The sequence below is a fragment of the Gymnoscopelus braueri genome (genome assembly GCF_963280865.1).
Source record: "Gymnoscopelus braueri genome assembly, chromosome: 2".
NCBI lineage: Eukaryota > Metazoa > Chordata > Actinopteri > Myctophiformes > Myctophidae > Gymnoscopelus > Gymnoscopelus braueri.
The window spans coordinates 38,351,826-38,363,370 of record NC_137604.1 but is presented as its reverse complement, the minus strand read 5'-3'; the positions used below and the strand labels follow the sequence as shown (position 1 = coordinate 38,363,370).

Here is an 11,545-nt window from a genome sequence, read left to right as displayed (position 1 = left end):
ACCTCCACCCAAGAACTTAAGACTTTAAACTTGGTGTTTGTATTGCTGAGGACCTTAGGGTGTGATGTGCCGAGTAGGTATTCAGTTGGACCAGTGGTTGTCCAGAACAACCGAAAATCCAAATATCTCTGTGTCTGTGTCCCTTTCTAGAATATATTAGATGTCTTGACCTTTAACCACCAAATTGCATCTGGCCAGCTCAACAGTACTTTCCGCCCCTGCATCTGTCTTTAGTACTGTTCGTCCACTTAGGTAGGTGTAGGATGCCTTGCAATCAATGCCAGTGTGTTGGCTCCCATAGCACAAGCTTGCTGGCTGGGAGCTTCCAGTGTCTGTGGCAATGAGCGGTCAGCCTCATTTTCCTGGCTGCTATCCTCTCACTCACTCTCACTCCCCCATACAGATGCTTGTTGGTAACATGCTCGTTCTGGTTGATGTTTAGTACTGCACATAGCATTCTGGTGTTGCACCTATCCAGGAACTTCTGTAGGGCAGGCTTCAGAATCCAGCATTCACACTCATTTACTGTAGGAGAACAGACTCTAGTCGCAGACTCTAGTTGTTGACCGGAGTCACCCAGGGGTCTATACCTGGTCCCAAGCTTTTTCCCTTTACACCAATATCTTTGCCGGAAATAGACGATCTACAAAGCTTTTGTTGTGAGCTTAGATCTGCTATTGTCCAGAAAAGGGATGCCCATGTCCATTTGGTTAAGGCAGTGGGCAATATTTCTTATTCACTTAGTTTCCTCGGACCAGATGTTTCCAGCAACTGCTTCAGGGACTCAAACCGGTGACTTTCTGGTCACAAGCCTGCTTCTCAGTAGCATGCCCTCCACTGTTCCAACCACCAGTGTTTAAATAATTGACATTGGTCGCATTTTCTCATGAGTTATTGTCAGACAGCAGTGGCATTTGAAAGGATACAGTAGTTCATAGGACTGCACGTCCCATTGAATATTTTATTGCCAGTTATACCATCTTTAGTGTGTGTGTGTGTGTGTGTGTGTGTGTGTGTGTGTGTGTGTGTGTGTGTGTGTGTGTGTGTGTGTGTGTGTGTGTGTGTGTGTGTGTGTGTGTGTGTGTGTGTGTGTGTGTGTGTGTGTGTGTGTGTGTGTGTGTGTGTGTGTGTGTGTGTGTGTGTGTGTGTGTTCGTTCATTGAGCATGAACGTGTGTTTGCCTGTTAGAGATGTAATGGTACATGTCATATTCATTGTCTTCCAGCAGATAACAGGTCAGCATGGTGGCTTAGCAGTTCAGTTCACACTGTTCAGTCTGCCAAATAATCTCTGAACCTCTATCTGCGCTTTGGATTTCATTTTGATGACTTCTAAAGATTTTCTGTTTTATTTGACTGGAGTGAGACAGGAAAGAAAGCTAAGAGGGACGGTATAACATAGCGATATTTGTAGTGATATTTGCCCCGTAGATAGACTAGAAGTAGGTGAAACTAACTTTATGGCGCTATTGGGAAGAAATCAACAGGCAAAATCCCCACCACCTGACTACTCAAATGAAAGAATCTCCGCTGACTGTGGGAACTCTGACTTTTTACTTGATTCATCGATTTTCAGGGTGCTTGCCCTATAGGGCTGGCCCCAAAGCTATTAGAGTTTGGAGACTCAGGCTTTGTTCAAACCTTGAACCTTTGAATTTATTTAGGAGCAGTGCCAATTTAAAGGTGCAGTGATATTTTTTGTTAATATATTGTCCATATATTGTTATATATAATGTTTTGCTCAGTAACAGGGGTCTCCCCGTCTGTCCAGCTCTTTAGTAAACAGAAACATTTTCAAGTATGGAAATCAATTTTATCCAATCAGGAGAGAGAACTTGGAAGTGATGACACAAAGAAGTGAGCAGACAAAACTGGAACTGGAACCTTTTGGAACCTCTGTATACTAGCCCTAGCTAGTACACCGAGACATTAATTGGTTGAGCCACTAGGCACCCTTTGCTCAGTCAATTAAATTCTATCTATGGATATCAGATAGTATCAGCAAAAAAATGCAGATAGAGCTCGTAGTGAAACATCGATTCATCTTTTCACTATGGTGTTGTTTGCATCAGAGGTGTTGACTGTCCACTTTCGCTGATCTGTGTTATAATTCCCAGTGAGTGTTTGCTAGCATGCCATTTTTATTGTTCATTGGCTTGACTGACCTTTGCAGTGTTGATGCAGATAAGACGGAGCCATTCATCGATGCAAGCACCACCTCCTGGGATGTTTGTTCTTTATGTCGCTTGTTTATTGAAATAGCTTTTCGCACCACTTTTCGCACCATTGTCCCCAGACCCAGGAAGGCATTAGACCTCCAGGCATTACCATTCCCCACAATGCAGTTGTCATGTTGTGTTTGTACTCTGGCTCTGTGCTTCCCTCACCCTGTGGACATGTATGTCAGGCTTAAATCTACATGTCAGAAAGAGAGTACAACAGGACTGGACGGATGTCTAGACAGAAACTAATGAGTGACCTGTCTCAGGGATGAGTGCACGAAGGCAGGAGGAGGAGAATCTCAATAGAGCAGACTTCATACTCCTGCCAGGATGTTGGCAAGTCACGGTCTGTCTGACTGACCGATAGAAATACTCCCCTTGAAATGTAGTCTGTCGGGATTCATCCAACAAGGGACTCTTCATGTCTTTACATCAGTTCACGTTGACATGCAAGGTGTCGCGATAATTAGCAGACTTTTGTGTATTCAAGTATTTCTCTTGGTGTATATTGTGTCTTAATTGATTAATACAAAGGCACTCCCACAGGTATTGTACAGAGATCAATACCAGCAGCTGTAGACATGTGAAGTGTGAGGAAACACACATCTGTAATGTGGAAGAGGCTTTGTAAAATGGTGATGCCCAAAGACAGACAGACAGACAGTGGTGTGGAAGACCTTAGTTGTTGCCCTACATGCCAACGGGTATAACGGGCAGTGATGATGAGGAGGATTGTAAAATGGTAGCCATGGTCTGTCCAATGTATAAACTTCATCAATGTTAGGCCTGTAGAAAATGGAAGAATGAGGAGCCAGTGTTTCTGAGCGTTTCGTCTGCGAATATGTATGTAGTGTGTGATGATGATTCATGGGTAATGGAGGATACTTGCTTCTGTGAACACAGCCCCCTGGATCAATAGGAGGCAGTAAAGAGGCAGGGAAATGGGCTTGCTCCCAGGCCAACATTTGTCATCTCATTCGCTATTCCATCTTGATCCTACATGGCCAGGATCATACTAGTCATGGACATTCTGGGTCACTGCATGCAGAGATGTGCTATCCTTAATAGCCTTATTATTCTACTGTGTCTATTGGTTGTTGTTGTGATGCCATGACATTAATATAGTTTATTTCATCAAGTCATTTTCTAGTTTCTCTATAACCATTTTCTTCATATACTAAAAAACGAGAAATGTGGGTCAAAGTGTGACAAAGTGTGAGTCAATTTGGGACAATTTCTGAAGTAAAATAGGTCCCACCAGCAAATTTTGGAATTCAATTATAGCCAATCAGAATACACTTAAACGTAAAGCAACCTGGTATATAGCAGGTATACAATTTGGCAAAGTAAAATGACCGCTGAGGAAGACCTGTTTGGTTGAAAAGCGTCCGTTGTCTCTGTCCATGAGAGGTCAATAAAACCATGTGAAAAGGACATTCATTGTGTGCTGGCTATTTCCTCACTTTCATAACATTATTGAGCAGCGTGCACCTTAAAACTTTTATTTAATTTGGAGTGTTGCGGTACTTCTAGGTTCTCCATTCAGTAAGTAAAATGTTACCATGTGTTTACCAGTGATAAAATATGACCTTCTCACATGGTTTGAAAATAAAAAGTGAACTGCCCTACTGAGGAATTTGTTTGGTGAAAGCTCAGAGAAATGTGTTGAGTGTATTGAATTTGGATGGAGTGTATTCCTTGGCCTACTGTGCATGAAAAGGTTGATGCTGATCTGTCCAGCAGTTTCCAAGATTACCTGCACACAGACAGACACACAGACACACGTACAGGTGCGAAAACATAAACTCTGCTTCACGGTCTGTTGGAGATACACATCCGCCAAACCATTTTATCCTTTGAGCTTATCAACTATAAGTATTCTATACCACTGTTACCCATTGGGAGGAAAGTTGTAGTTGTCTGTCGTAAGGGAACGTGCTCTGAATGCTGTTCAGCGCAAGTAGTTTCGGCCCGCCCTCTGCTGTCAGGTGAGAGAGACCTTGAGGTTGTATGCTTGGGCTGTCGTTGGAGTCCCCTACTGCAGCTTACCCTGGACTAACACACTTTGACATGGCCATGGAGAAGCTTAGCAGGCCTGGGGAGATTTCACTAAAAGTCTCTTCCAGTTTAGAGAGGAATCTGTATTGCACTGTACTGTACAGTACAGTACAGTACAGTACAGTACAGTACAGTACAGTACAGTACAGTACAGTACAGTACAGTACAGTACAGTACAGTACAGTACAGTACTGTACTGTTGAGTTTAGAACTGTACTGTTGAGTTGCCTGTTACATTGGCAGGATTCAGCTAATGTTCATGGCAGCACAGGCCTAGTCCCTAGTGATTGAGAGACCTTTATAGCAGAAGTCACAATTCCGATCCCTGCTAAAATATGAATATGTACATTAACAACCATGCATCCTGTTGGAAGCTAATAAGTTATTAACACTTCCTATGAAGTGTCTATAATGTCATGGTATGTCTATAATGGATTATAAGCATATTAACATGCATTATGAAGTCTTATGATATTTGACGAAGTCAATGATTATTGTTAATATTTACTGTATGAGTGCTTCTAACTATGCATTATAAGTATGTTTATAATGCATTGTAGACACGGGTTCATTTGAAAAAAGTTTCAAAGCACAACATTTTGGTAAATTGTAGGCAAGTAGTTATGTCAACTCCTTGCACATGGAATTAGTAGCTCTTGTTGTTGAACATTGCAGATGCAAACATAGGGGGTCTGAAGAACCTTGAACTAAGGTTGGCTAGCAGCATAAGGGGAGATGGCTTAACTATTTGTTTGGTCAATATTGTGTCTATTTTCCACTAGGAATAAAAGCATTAACCTGTATGAATGAGAAATCACCAAATTGATAGTGTGGTTTGAAATATTTGCACATTTTTGGATCATTTATTCGTCACCCATATTGATGGGTAAATTCACATCATTTCCCATAATTATGTGCAAATGTATAGTGACAAAAAAAATACCCCAAAGGAGTGGGGCCTAAATGACTTTCATATTTGACCATAAACCCCCATTTGAAAATATGTTGTACCAGGGACCCCCATAAGAGAAGATTTGTGTCATTAAATTAGATTGAGTACAGAATTCTGTAACTGCAAGTAAAACCTATGATCTGAATAATCCATCCGTTGTACATTCTCTCATTGGGTTAACATACAGTATAGCTGGTGAAATAATAGTGAAATTAAACTGTCAAACATTTCACTGGGGACACCCTGGAACCCTCTGAAGGACCCCTGGGGGTCCCCGGACCCACTTTGAGAACCACTGCATTATAACATAACCATCCAAACAGGAAAATACTATTTGAAAGTGTAAAAACTGACCAAAGTTGTTCATTCTCACTTAACGTTAAATGAACACCGAGAATTGTATGTTGTACTGCATTAGACTGGCCCCAGGGCTAGTTGGTGGATCTGTTGTACTTTGTGCATAGTAATGGAATTCTATTGGAAAGACTGCACCGCGGAGTTGTTAGAAGTTTAGAGGACAGGTCTCTGGTAAAGATGCTCTGGTGGTAATTCATATTCTTGGCACTAACACCCTCAATTCATTGCAAAGAGAAACATGCTTTAGGCTCTAAGGCTAAGCAATATTCCACATATTGAGACTCTATGTGGTGTTTTGCTGTCTTCTCTCAATATGGCCTGGCTTACTCAATCCACTGATGCTGTCTAATGTATATTACTATTCAGCAATATTTGGTGATCAGATTCTTGAAAATTATAACTTCATTAAAAAGTAATGACAGGAAAGGTTCAAGATATATTGTAGGAATTGTGGGTCTCACTTACTCTTAATATACAAAATAATGCTTCTGTTTTATGATGGGGTGAATGACAAGGAATGCTAATTTGGATTTTTGTTCCTGTCTTATAGGCGACCCTTATAAACCAATTATTAACCGCTAACAGACTAGATTAAAATGTGCTACTTAGTAGTACTGAGTCAGGGTCCACAATTAACACCCGCCAGGCACCAAATGCAGGTAAACGTAGTCTTTGGTAACTAAATTATGGAGACCATCCACCACTCTAGCTGGTAGGGGGAAAAAAATTATCTCCTAATTCCTACACACGCTGGAGGAAGCTGCTGGTTTGCTGTCACTTCAATATTAGTTGCATGTCGTGCATACAGTAGTACTTTATTGTGTCAGTCATCAAACTACACAATTTGTGACTGATGCAAGGCTAAAATATCGATTCAGGACATAATTTGATTGCTTTTGCAAAAATGTATAGTTTTGTAATGAAAATCCCACAGCAGTTGCCGCTTGTCAATACTGATAAAAGTAAAGAAAAGGCTGCACACTCGTAGCCACGATGCAGGATTTATTTAAATGAAAAACAACGTTTCGACCTGGAAAGGTCTTCTTCAGGGAATGAATGCTTGTCAATAAATACTGAACCTTGTTTAACTTCCTTAATTGTGCAAGCTTTACAACATGGAGGCTGCCTCCAAGCGTTACTTTAAGGACAGAAATTACCTTATCCAATTAAAACTCAAAGCAGCATGGATGTTGGCCGTCAGAATTTTAACCCTTGGAGCATACTTCCATTCTGCGAAGTTACTCATGTTTTGCATATATATATATATATATATATATATATAATATTTTCTTGTTTATATATATATATATATATATATATATATATATATATAAAATTAGTTTTCCTGTTTAACTGATTGTGTTAATCGGTCAAAATTCCTAATGTTGGTTAATGATCAAACAGTAAATTATTATTATCCCTAATTATTGACCTGGGAGTCTCAATAGACCGCAAGCTGTCTTATGTTGAAACACCTGACCAACATCTCCATCAGGGTTGGTCAGAAACTGGGAGCACTGAGGAGAATGGCCGCAGTGTCAATATGCCTCACTGAGCTGTATGAGTGTTCCACAGACCCATCTCAGCCTGCTTGACAACATTCAGAAAAAGGCCCTGAAAATAATCGGAGTGAACCATGACACTGCCTGTACAAAACGTACCATCCCCAGCCTTCGTCACAGTTGACAGTCTGCCGCTACTACAATCCTATACAAAATGCACACCCATCACTTACCCATGGACCTCCAAGCTATGCTCCCTCCACCGTATATCAGACATCACACACCACCGGCCTATGCACAGCCACATCAGACCATTTTCTCACCCTGCCTACCAGGCTCTAGAACACAGTCCTTGGACAGAATCTTTATACACACTGTTGTCTGTAATGAAATGGCCTTCAAGACCATGTTATTGGACCCATTACAAATGATGGTCTGGTGTTGGAGTACCCAGTGCGGTACCACAGTACTTATAATGTTAGTTTTTACAATCAACGGGTTATAATATAAACGGGCACCGGCCTACTCGGGAACGATGCAAGTCAGGAACGATGCCGGTTGGGAATGCATGCCCCACCCGTTTATGCAAATCCCATAATACTTGTTCTATTTGTTGTCAGAGTACCCATTGCAGTACCCACTACCATGCGACCGATCCTTTTCCATATGGCGTTACAAACTTAATTGTTTTAAACTTGAGCAGTAAAACATGGGAGGTGAGAAATAGGCAATGGAGTAACAAGCATTATTCAGCACTGCATTGTTGCAGTGTGCGACCCACCCTCGGCTGTCGTTAGATCCCATAGCCCGAGGGGACGGGACGTTAGGCTGAGACTGTGATTGGCTGAGACACACCCAGCCCCTGTTTCATTATAGGAAATATGTCACAATATTATTATGGTTGTAAAAAGCCATTTCAGCTGGTCTTTAAAGTAGGCCTACTACTATCGATGTCCCCGGGCTCTTAAAGCTGCTACTGATAAATAAGTGGTTAAGGGTTATTATTATCACTTCAAAAACAAGTGTTTCAAAATAAGCCAGCTCTCTCCCTCCTCTGCTGCTGCTCCCACTGGCTCCCCATCCCATATCTATCAAAACATGTTACTTGCAGCAGACTATAGCAGCCAAAGGGAGCAGCCTGTTGTTTCAGTTTCAAGTAAAGAATTTTTATTTTATTTATTTATTTTATTATGTCTGTCTGATTCAAGCCCTTTAAGGTTGTTTTAGATTTGGCAACATGTCGTTGCAGACAAAAGGTATTTAAGACTTGGCGAGTGGTCTTGGCAGCTGTCGCAGATTTCAGTCTTTGAGCAATAATAACTAACTATACGCAACTCTGACTTTGAGTCGGCTGATAAAATCAAACATTGATTTTGTGGTGGACCTGGATTGGACAGTGGGTGTGATGGCTTTTGGTTGGCAAAATCGGGGATTTGAGCCCTTTCACATTAGAGGATAATTAACGCTGACCTCGATGGGCTTCGGTCACTGATCTGCAACCAGGCTTACAATCATGGGAATTCTTGCCAATATTGAGACACAGGCTTTACTGTAATGAACCAGTGCCAGATAGAATCCCTTACGGCTGTGAGCCCCCTTACAGTACTTATACTTTATGGGCCTGTCATTAAGGTCTCCATTGACTGTCTGAAAGCTGATAGAGCAGAAGCAGACAATAAAAGTGAGGTTATTAGAGTTGGTCAATGAGGGGTCTTTAAAAACTAGGTTCTCCATTCAAAGGCTGTTCCAGAGAGATTCACTCTGACGCTACAGTCCTTCTTGGAAAAGGGAACAAAGGAGCTAATTAGGGGGATGTTATCGGCCATTTTGAGCAATATGATAAATACAGTCATGAACACTACACAGTCATTAGGGCTAATCTTTGTTGTACAACCATGTTGCTTAAATAACTGTGGAAATTGTGCTTCCAAATCTTTGCAGTCAGTTTATTGCTGGGTTATCTTGATGGCTCTGTCGGTAGTACAGTATGTTGGTACGGTACAGTATGTAGTTGTCACAGTTCAAATACCCGGCTGACGACCCGTGTTTTGCATGTTACAGCATACTCCTTTCCTCAATTTACCTAAAGTCTCAAGTGGTCTTTTAGTGCAGCCATCATCGGTCACCATCATCACTTGTACATTAGGACTGTCACTAATGGACAGTTTTGCAATTGGTTAGCCGACATCGTTATTTAGTTAATTAAAAATTAAGAATTAATTAACAGTGTAGCCTAAGGCTGAATTACAGTTATCATGACCTACATACCCAACCCAAAATGGAACATGCATGTATACATAATGAATGTTTATATAGTAGACATTAGGCTCCTTTAATAATAGCGTCCTAATCTATGCAGCTCAAATGCATTAGGCAACCTACACAGCTTGACGTTCCTGGTGCTCACATAATGGCTAAGGTAGCCAGTCTCAGACAATAAATAACAATAATTAGGATCACAGAGGCTGTTAACGTTCCACCATTCTAATGGAATTATTTCCAGGGGGAGGGAAACCTCTCTTAAGTAACTCTCCACGTGGTTTACCGGACCATTTTCCGTAGAAGTAATGTAGTTCTGTCCGAGGAGCAACTGCATCGCATTAGCATGACTTGTGCACCTGTTGTATTTGAGCACCGTTTTGCAAAGTTTATTTGGCAACTTTGTCATCGTCCCTCTTTGTGAAATTGTCGCAAACCGAGCTACAATTTGTACATTTCATTTTCTCTCTCTCTGTGACCAACCTTCCCCTTATGTCTAACAATGAAGCCAGTTTCCTACAGTATAGGTTATTATCCTGAATAACAGAAAGGACCGTTTACAGTACATCGCCTTAGCAGAGTTAAAGATAAGTGAATGTTGCACTTGCCATGGGGATGTCTCTATTATATAATGTTGGCCTATGTGTGTTTGTCAGTGTCTGTTTCTCTTAACTTGAGCCAATAGTGTTTATACCATGTGCCCGTCTGCGCACCTCTGTCCTTGTTTCTCGGTTTGTTTTTGTGTCTGTCTGTATGCAGTCCTATCTGCCCGTCTATATTGAGACATTAAAGTCGGTCCTCTGGGACACCACAGCTGCATTCCATTGGCAGGATATGACACGTGGCCACCAAGCCGCCTTACTTCCTTCCTGCTGCCCAATTAAATCCCTCAGTTAGCCGTGTAAAACAGATGGAAAATCCTGCTGTCTACAGTGCACCGACTGTGACTGAAATCCCTCTGCTTTAATAAGTGGGTGCGCCTTGCTTGACCCACTGCCAGTGGTGCACAGTAACAAGTTACTTGAGAATTGCACTAAAGTCAATTTTTGAGTATTAGAATTTTTGGATACTTATGACTTTCTCTCCACTACATTTCAAAGATTGTAAAATAATGTTTATATTTAATTTATTTAATGATTTTCCTTCTCACACTCAGTATACAGTAACTGTTTCATGATTTTATGTGGCTTCCGTTGTACAGTACATAGACCAAAGGATGACATTTTAAGAGTACAAGGTGTGTTTATGATTTCAATATATGGTGTGTGGAACTACAGTGCGATGGTGTGCTCACATTCTATTTCTTGCATTTATTTCCTGTTCAGCTTCCAAACCAGTGTACAGTATGTATTCCCATACCATTTGTCATGTTCCTTAGTTGCGTCACAACTACATGAGTGATGATCTTGTACCACTTTCACCAACACAAATTACTGTACAGCTAATGTACTTGGTGAACAAAGCAACTGAAATTCTAGAGGTAACTTGACTGAAATGTGCAAGCACAGTCTAATGATACTGCTTCTTTTCTCACAGCCGCCACTGATACTAGTAGCCATGAAAAAGTTTGTGTGCAGTGTTACTGTTTGGCAAGTTACTTTCAAAATGTAATAATTTATATTACATATTACTAGTTACTGTCATTTTAAAGTAATAGGTTACTTTACAATATTACGGGCTGTGTAGAGTAATATATTACATTTTGCATAATTTCACCAAAATAACCACAAAAGTACAACCATTCTAAAATGGAAGAGGATAGGGGCAGTGAGTGTAGCCTGCAGCACACAAGAAGGATCTATAACACAAATAAGCAAAGATCTCTCTCTTTCTCTCTCCCCTCTCTCTCTCAGTAATTTTTTGTTATAGACTAATGAGCTACTGTAGATGCGCATGGAGACCCACGCGTGCACGCACCCAGCGTCGTTAGTGCATGAGCCTGGTTAGCCTGGAAGTGTTTTAAACAATAATTATTTGGCAAAATGTTTTGTAAATACTGAGGACACGGACTGAGAATTTACTAGGGAATTAGCGGCCATAACCAACTTCAACTTTGTAATGATGGTATACATGTGCAAATGTTGTTTTATTGAAGTTGAGAGTGGTAACGCGGATTGGGCTCCCCAAAGATCGTGGCATGGTCCACTGACCATGGCACATGCTCCTTTCCCACCTTGAACACTGAAAGGGAAAAGCA

The 11,545-nt window shown here is 41.0% G+C and overlaps 1 protein-coding gene across 1 annotated transcript in view; it reads left to right on the top strand.

Annotated features, from left to right (window-relative positions):
* The window catches only part of fbxo41 (F-box protein 41), a 68,613-nt gene that overhangs the window by 2,266 nt on the left and 54,802 nt on the right, over positions 1–11,545 (top strand).